Genomic DNA, 8,399 nt, shown 5'->3' with positions numbered 1-8,399 from the left:
TAGTAACAAAGGCTCTAATAGGTAGTACTAAACCAAATAACTTCCAGCTGGGTCAAAATTCGAGGTTCACCCAACTTTTGATAGAGCAGTTAATACCACAAGTCCTGTGATTGGTGATAAATGTGAGTGTGTTGGTTGTTTTATGTGGGCAAAAATGTATGCAATTTTATTTCCTCTAGTACCACTAGTGTCAAGTAGTTTTGTGAAAAAAAGTACTAAACTAAAATTTTGTGTAGAACTAGAGTAGTCATATAGATGCTACCCGTTATGTCTAAAAAGAGCAGCTTGACCCCCAATCTTTTCTGATTCACTTTAAGGGTGAGGGTAGAAGTATTTACATCTTTAGTGTATATGTTGATTGATATGCTTCAGGTAGGAGTTTTAGCCACATGTTACTGGTACCATTGTGGTTGATGGGATTTGATTTGGTGGTATACACCCTTTAAATCCACCATCCCTCAGACAGGATAACACATAACAAGGCCTTTGATATACCAGTCGGGTTGCACTGGCTGGTACGAGAGATATATCCCAATGGGATCATAGACTGACCGTGTATCAAAAGAGCACTTTACCACTGGGGTTCATCCTGCCCCTATATCACACACAGTAATCAATGCTCACAAACAAGCTGACCGAAATCCATCAACCTTTAAAGGGACATTCCTGACTTGGCTGCAATTTTTAAGATGTTATCGACTAACCGAGACTTTTTAACGATGGTAATTACATATCAAATATATTTTTCTGCATAAAATATTAGTGGCTGTATATTAAACATGTTTCTGATCATTCTAATATTTGTACTAGGTTAAATTTCATTTTATTTCGTAAAAAAATAATTTTTTCGTACATACAAAATTATTTGAAGACAAAATCCAGTTTCAGCTTCTTTCAAGTATCAAGATGACCAGAAACACATTGAATATACAGACACTGATATTCTAAACAAGAAACTATATTTAATATGTAAGTTTAATCGTAGAACTATGTTATTAGTTGAAAACATCTTACAATGCAGCAAACTCAGGAATGTCCCTTTAAGATTTATTATCCAATTAGGCCAGATTAACACTCCGTATATCTTGACTGATTACTTAGCGGTCATGTTTTATTTCATTTCAATTTCATTTCAACTTGTTTTCGTGCTTATATCCAATTAAGGTTCAAGCACGCTGTCCTGGGCACACACCTCTGCTCAGCTATCTGGGCTGTCTGTCCAGGACAATGGATTAGTTGATAGTTGGCTAGTGAAAGAGAAGAGGGTGTAGTTGGCTTACACCTATCCACTGAGCCCTTAAGAACTCGCTCTGGGTTGGAGCTGGTATGGGGCTGCGAACCCTGTACCTAGCACAGTGGCATAGCATGGGCGGGGCCACCGGGACAGTCACCCTGGGCGGAAAATTCTAGACTGGTGGAAGGGACTCGGGGAGTTGTAACAGTCCACTGGTTTGGGGATGCAATACTTGCCTTGCTCCAGGTGCTGGCAATCCACGCTACGCCACTGACCTACCATCCTGTAGGCTGATGGCTTAACCACTGCGCCATGAGGCTGGTGCACAAGCTGACCGAAATCCATCATCCTTTTAGTTTTGCAATCCAATTTGGCTGGATTAACATGCCGTTTTTCTTGCTTGATTAATTAGCAGCCATGTTTTAGCTAACCTGGTGGAGTGTTTTCCTCTAATCATGATAAAATCTGTCATCGTCTTTTCATCTGAGGTTAGTCTTAACCATGTCAGTGGTGATGGAGAATCACAAATTTCAAAGCATACAGTGAGTTTTTTTAAGTGCATCTGATTTTAGTAAACATACCATCAAAGCTATGGATATATACCAGAGTAATTTTTGTTTTGTTTAAAGACACCTCTAGAGTACATTGACTTATTAATCATCAGCTACTGGATGCCAAACATTTTGTAATTCTGATACATTATCTTAGAGGACATTTACCCATTACAATTTTCCATTCGCAGCAAATAATCTTTTGTATGCACTTTTCCACAAACAGGACAGCACATAACACAGCCTTGGGGCACTGGTTAGGATGGGAAAAAAACAATCATGGAATGGATCCACCAAGGAGGTTCGATCCTACAATGAAATTAAACACCTCAGGCAAGCACTCTACTGGCTGGGCTACACCCCACCACAGAGATCAAATGGGTAGATTTGTTGGCACATGCAATGCCAGATTTTCTAGTGCCATCTGAAAACTGTCCCTATTCACACACACACAATGCACACATGCACGCACATGCACACACACCACACTACACCATACACGCACATGCATGCACCACACACACACCACATACACATGCGCACACACACACCACACGTACGCATGCATACCACACACCACACACGCACTCATGTACATATGCACACACACACACACACACACCACATACCACATACACACCACATACACACACACACACCACACACACACCACACCACACACTTTTTTTAAACTTTTTTTTTAATCCACATGGCACAAGCATTTTCATCTCTAAGACACGTATATATGGATATATATATTTCCGATATTCATTCCTATCACATCATTAAAAGACACTTTCCAACATACAGAAATGCAATACTGGAAAATAAAAATAGTTAATGTTTGGAATGTAATAGATTTAATAATAATTCAATAGATTAATAAAATTCAATATAATTATCACACTTGACTGAATGGGTTTTGAGTGACTAGATTGCAGTGTTTCTGCCAGAAAAATATTTTTGTGTATCGTGTTATGGAATTGAATGCAACCAGTCAACAGGGGGGTATGGAGGGCCTCCCACAGAAAGAAAATGGGTTACGTTTTGGGTTAGGGTTAAGAAAATCATACAGTATTAATAATAGTAATTAATTTTGTCAAAAAGTTAACTCAAAAAATAAATATATATATGCAAAACAATTTTACCCTCTGGCAGAAACCCTGGATTGGATTGAGATTAGGTAAGTACATATGTAGGTTTTGGATGTTTGGATGGGTGAGTGGAATTGGGGTTTTGGGGTTGGGTGGTTGAGTACTGTTATGCGAGTAAAGAATGAATGCATGAATGAGTGAGTAAGTACATAATATAATATTATGCACTTGTGTTGAGTGCATCATTAAATAAACCATTACTCATTCATGCCATTAGTGGGTGGTGGGCGAGTTTGATCGAGTGAGTGTGCAGGCTGGTTTGTTGGTTGGTTGGTTCCTTACTTTAGTTTTGTTCCAAATATGGTCAAAAACTTGTATATTGTCCTATCTGACAGAAAGTGCATAATAAAAGAGGGCATGCTTTCTGTTAAAAAAATCACTGTGACCTGTGTGAGGTACAGCAACAGGGTTGCGATCACATTTGTTACCCATAACATTCCACGATGAATCAATGTGCTGGGGTGTCTCTAACCAAACATTCCTCTTCTTTACTTCTTAAACTACCCAGCACCTCATTTATTTCATTTCATTTCTTCTTATTTTCATGATTAAATTCAATTCAGGTTCAAGCATGCTTTTCTGGGCACACACCTCTGTCCAGGACAGATGGTTATATATATATAGTGGTTAATTGTTAATGTTTAGTGAGATAAAAGTTGGTGTAGTGTACTTATCCACTGAGTCATAAAACTCAATCTGGTTGGAAGCGGATACCAGGAGATGAATACTAGCCTTTATTAAGCCTGATGGCTTAACTACAACACAACTGAACCTGGTTTTATTTCTTAAACTAGCCAGCACTACAAATAACAGGCAGTACCACCTGAGACTAAGTTATCCAATCTTCTCTTACTGAAAAGATTTATTGCCTGTTACTCTCTCCCCCCCCCCCCCCCCCGCTCTTTATATTGATACATGTATAAAGAGGAAACCTCACCCCAACTCAACTCAACTCAAGAAAATTAATTCTATAGTAACCCTAAATCTAATTCAAACCCAAACCCTAAAACTAACTATAACCATAATCCTAACAAAGGGGGATAATCACTGGCATAGGAAGTGGGGGGGAGGGGGGGGGAAGGGGCAAGGGGGGCATGTGCCCTCTCACTTTGTGGGAGCAGTGATCTTTTTAAAAATATATTTATACATGTATATATATATATATATATATATATATATATATATATATATATATATATATATATATATATGTGTGTGTGTGTGTGTGTGTGTGCCCTCCCCCCACCCCGTTTTGGCACCTTCCTACGCCCGTGAATTAATGGTAAGATATTTTACCCTAGCTCTTACTACAATGCTACAAATGGAAAGTGAAAAAAAAAGAGACAGAGAAAACAATTTCATTCATAAAGCCAGAAATCCCGCGCTCTGTGGTACATGTAGTCTTGTTCTAATTTTGGTTGGCCGTGAAACCCAAGAACAGAAGCCATGGGTGCCATCTCATCAGGCGGATCTGACAAGAGGCGAAGGCAGATAGCACTACACTGTGTGTGTGTGCGAGTGTGGGGATCAAGCTGAACTGTTGCTCCTGTTTGTCAAGGGGAAATCTTCACACAAGTACAGTACCAGTCTAAATCCATCAAAGCAAATTTTATCGTACTGCTTTCTGGACTGCTATCAGAATTATTCAAGAGCAATTCAGGCAGAACATGGGGAAGATATATCTGTGAGATTCTTTCACTGAAGTAATACAGTAGGAATACGAACAAATGTGATATATAACGGAGAAACAGAGAAGAACTTGAGGTAACATTAAGAAGAAAAATAATTACTGAATTTAAAAGAAAAAAATAGTTTTGTTTTTAAGCATGGTTGGGTATGTTAAATCATTAATTTAAATACAGTCAAACCTGTCTTAAGCGGTCACACAAGGTAGTAGAGAACAGTGACCACTTAAGACAGGTGGCCACTGATTACAGGTCATCACATATACATGCAGTCTTTAAAGTGTTTGTTGTTATTTCTTCTTTTCTTTCTTTTTTGCCATCTGTATGCTAATTAATGGTTGTGTGCTCAACAGTTGACTATTAATCAACTTTTGACATGTCGCCTCCTTCAAAAATAAGGTAATCAGAATGTATTAATTTCACCTTTCTCAATGTGTGTTTTCTTTTTCCATTTAATTATTTAATTCCTGCTTCATGAGGACTGAATGGGTACTAGTATTCCCGAAGGTGTTAAGATCAGTCATTTGCTGCACCTTGTCATTGTTGTTAAAATATCCCTTTTATATTATAGTAAACATTTACTGTGGCCACTTAATACAGGTATTTTAACAATTTGAGATCTGATTTAGGTGGCCACTGGCCGTGTTAGACAGGTGACCACTTATTACAGGTGCATTTACATTAAAAATTGTTTGGGAGAGAAAAAAGTGGCCATAATTTCATTCATTTCATTTCAACTTATTTTTGTGCTTATATCCAATTAAGGTTCAAGCACGCTGTCCTGGGCACACACCTCAGCTATCTGGGCTGTCTGTTCAAGACAGTGTGTTAGTTGTTAGTGAGAAACTAGAGGGTGTTGTGGTCTTACAACTAGCCACTGAGTCGTTAAAACTCGCTCTGGGTTGGAGCCAGTACCGGGCTGCGAACCCTGTACCCACCACCTTTATGTCCGATGGCTTAACCACGACACCACCGAGGCCAGTGCTGTAGTTAAAACAGTTTGTTGTTGAATATAATTATCTAATTTGTTTGAAATATGATTGCTTCAAATAAATAACAGGATGATGGTCAGCATAATATTTTTTATGAAATTATTAATAAAACACAGTGTGAACAGCTGTTAAGATTCAGCTCCTATGAAAGACTGGGTGAAGCATACCAACATAAAATAACACAAACAAAATCTGTTAAAGAAATTAAGGAACTATTTGTTTAGCTACTTTTTCCAATTAGTGCTTAGGGTTTCTGTTATATGTATTTTTTGACAGCCTTTAATTAATATATATTTATATGCTTGTACTACCATGAAACTACATCCTAACGAGTCCACCGAGGTGAATCAGTCCTTTGATCTACCACATTTCAGATAGTGTGTTTTTATTACTGAGATCCCAACCTTCCAGCTCAGTAATATGTCTTATGACAGAGCTGAGGGTGGGATTTAGCTTAGGTCGCCTGGGGTGCTTGAGTGAAAGATCTACTCTCTTCAGTGGAACCATTTATTCTGGGGCCATTCTCTAACTGAATTAACCAGCGCCAATAACTCCCTCACCCCTCTCCGACTTAGATTTTCCCCATTACAACCAGCACCAATAACTCCTTCCCCTCCCTCTCTGACTTAGTTTTTACCCATTACAACCAGCACCAGTAACTCCCTCACCCCTCTCTGACTTTGTTTTTACCCATTACAACCAGCACCAGTAACTCCCTCACCCCTCTCTGACTTAGTTTTTCCCCATTATAACCAGCACCAATAACTCCTTCCCCTCCCTCTCTGACTTAGTTTTTCCCCATTACAACCAGCACCAGTAACTCCTTCCCCTCCCTCTCTGACTTAGTTTTTCCCCATTACAACCAGCACCAGTAACTCCTTCCCCTCCCTCTCGGACTTAGTTTTTACCCATTACAACCAGCACCAGTAACTCCCTCACCCCTCTCTGACTTAGTTTTTACCCATTACAACCAGCACCAGTAACTCCCTCACCCCTCTCTGACTTAGTTTTCCCCCATTACAACCAGCACCAATAACTCCTTCCCCTCCCTCTCTGACTTAGTTTTTACCCATTACAACAAGCACCAGTAACTCCTTCCCCTCCCTCTCGGACTTAGTTTTTACCAATTACAACCAGCACCAGTAACTCCCTCACCCCTCTCTGACTTAGTTTTTACCCATTACAACCAGCACCAGTAACTCCTTCCCCTCCCTCTCTGACTTAGTTTTTACCCATTACAACCAGCACCAGTAACTCCCTCACCCCTCTCTGACTTAGTTTTTACCCATTACAACCAGCACCAGTAACTCCCTCACCCCTCTCTGACTTAGTTTTTCCCCATTATAACCAGCACCAATAACTCCTTCCCCTCCCTCTCTGACTTAGTTTTTCCCCATTATAACCAGCACCAATAACTCCTTCCCCTCCCTCTCTGACTTAGTTTTTACCCATTACAACCAGAACCAGTAACTCCCTCACCCCTCTCTGACTTAGTTTTTCCCCATTACAACCAGCACCAATAACTCCTTCCCCTCCCTCTCTGACTTAGTTTTTACCCATTATAACCAGCACCAATAACTCCTTCCCTCCCTCTCTGACTTAGTTTTTACCCATTACAACCAGCACCAGTAACTCCTTCCCCTCCCTCTCTGACTTAGTTTTTCCCCATTACAACCAGAACCAGTAACTCCCTCACCCCTCTCTGACTTAGTTTTCCCCCATTACAACCAGCACCAATAATTCCTTCCCCTCCCTCTCTGACTTAGTTTTTACCCATTACAACCAGCACCAGTAACTCCTTCCCCTCCCTCTCTTAGTTTTTACCCATTACAATCAGCACCAGTAACTCCCTCACCCCTTTCTGACTTAGTTTTTCCCCATTACAACCAGCACCAATAACTCCCTCCTCTCCCCTTCCTTCCCCTCCCCTCCCCACTCCAGTGTATGATTTATGTGCTTGTTTGGGTGAGATTTAGCTCAGCTGGTAGAACGCTCACTTGATCCACTTGGGTGAAAAATTATATCCCTTAAGTGGACCTATTTATTCTGGGGCCATTCTCCGACTGAATCAACCAGTGCCAATAACACTGCTCCTCCCATCTCAGTGCATGATTTATATGCTTGTTGGGGTGGGATTTAGTTCAGCTGGTAGAGTGGTTGCTTGATGTGCTTGGGTTGAAGGATCAAACCCTCTCAGTGGACCTATTCTCTGACAGTTTTTTCCCATCCCAACCAGTGCCAATGACACTGGTAATAACCACCTCTCCAGTGTATATTTATATGCCTGCGGGGGCAGGAATTAACTCAATCAATAGAGCATTTACCTGAGGTGCTTGGATCATGGGATCAAATCACATCATCAGACCCATTGGCCTTTTCCTCCTTCTCAACCAATGCCCCATGACTGGTTTATCAGAGGCAGTGTGCTATATACTGGCTATGATAAAATGCATATAAAATATCCCTCGCTATACTAATGGAAAAAATGTAGTGGGTTTCCACTGAAGACTACATGTCATACTTACCAATTAATTATTGACATTCAGTTCAATGTGCAGTAACGTTTAAACATCCCAGCCCCAGATGTAGTTCAGTGGTCAAGCACCCACATGACAAGTGACATATCATAGGATTCATTGCATTTTGTTGATTGGGAGGTGGGATGTAACCCAGTGCAAAAGCACTCACTTGATGCACGGTCAGTTTGGGATCGATCCCCGTCGGTGGGCCCATTGGGCTATTTCTCGTTCCAGCCAGTGCACCACGACTGGTATATCAAAGGC

The sequence above is a fragment of the Gigantopelta aegis genome, chromosome 4, assembly GCF_016097555.1.
Source record: "Gigantopelta aegis isolate Gae_Host chromosome 4, Gae_host_genome, whole genome shotgun sequence".
NCBI lineage: Eukaryota > Metazoa > Mollusca > Gastropoda > Neomphalida > Peltospiridae > Gigantopelta > Gigantopelta aegis.
The sequence above is the reverse complement of the archived record's forward strand: the minus strand, read 5'-3'. Positions refer to the sequence as shown.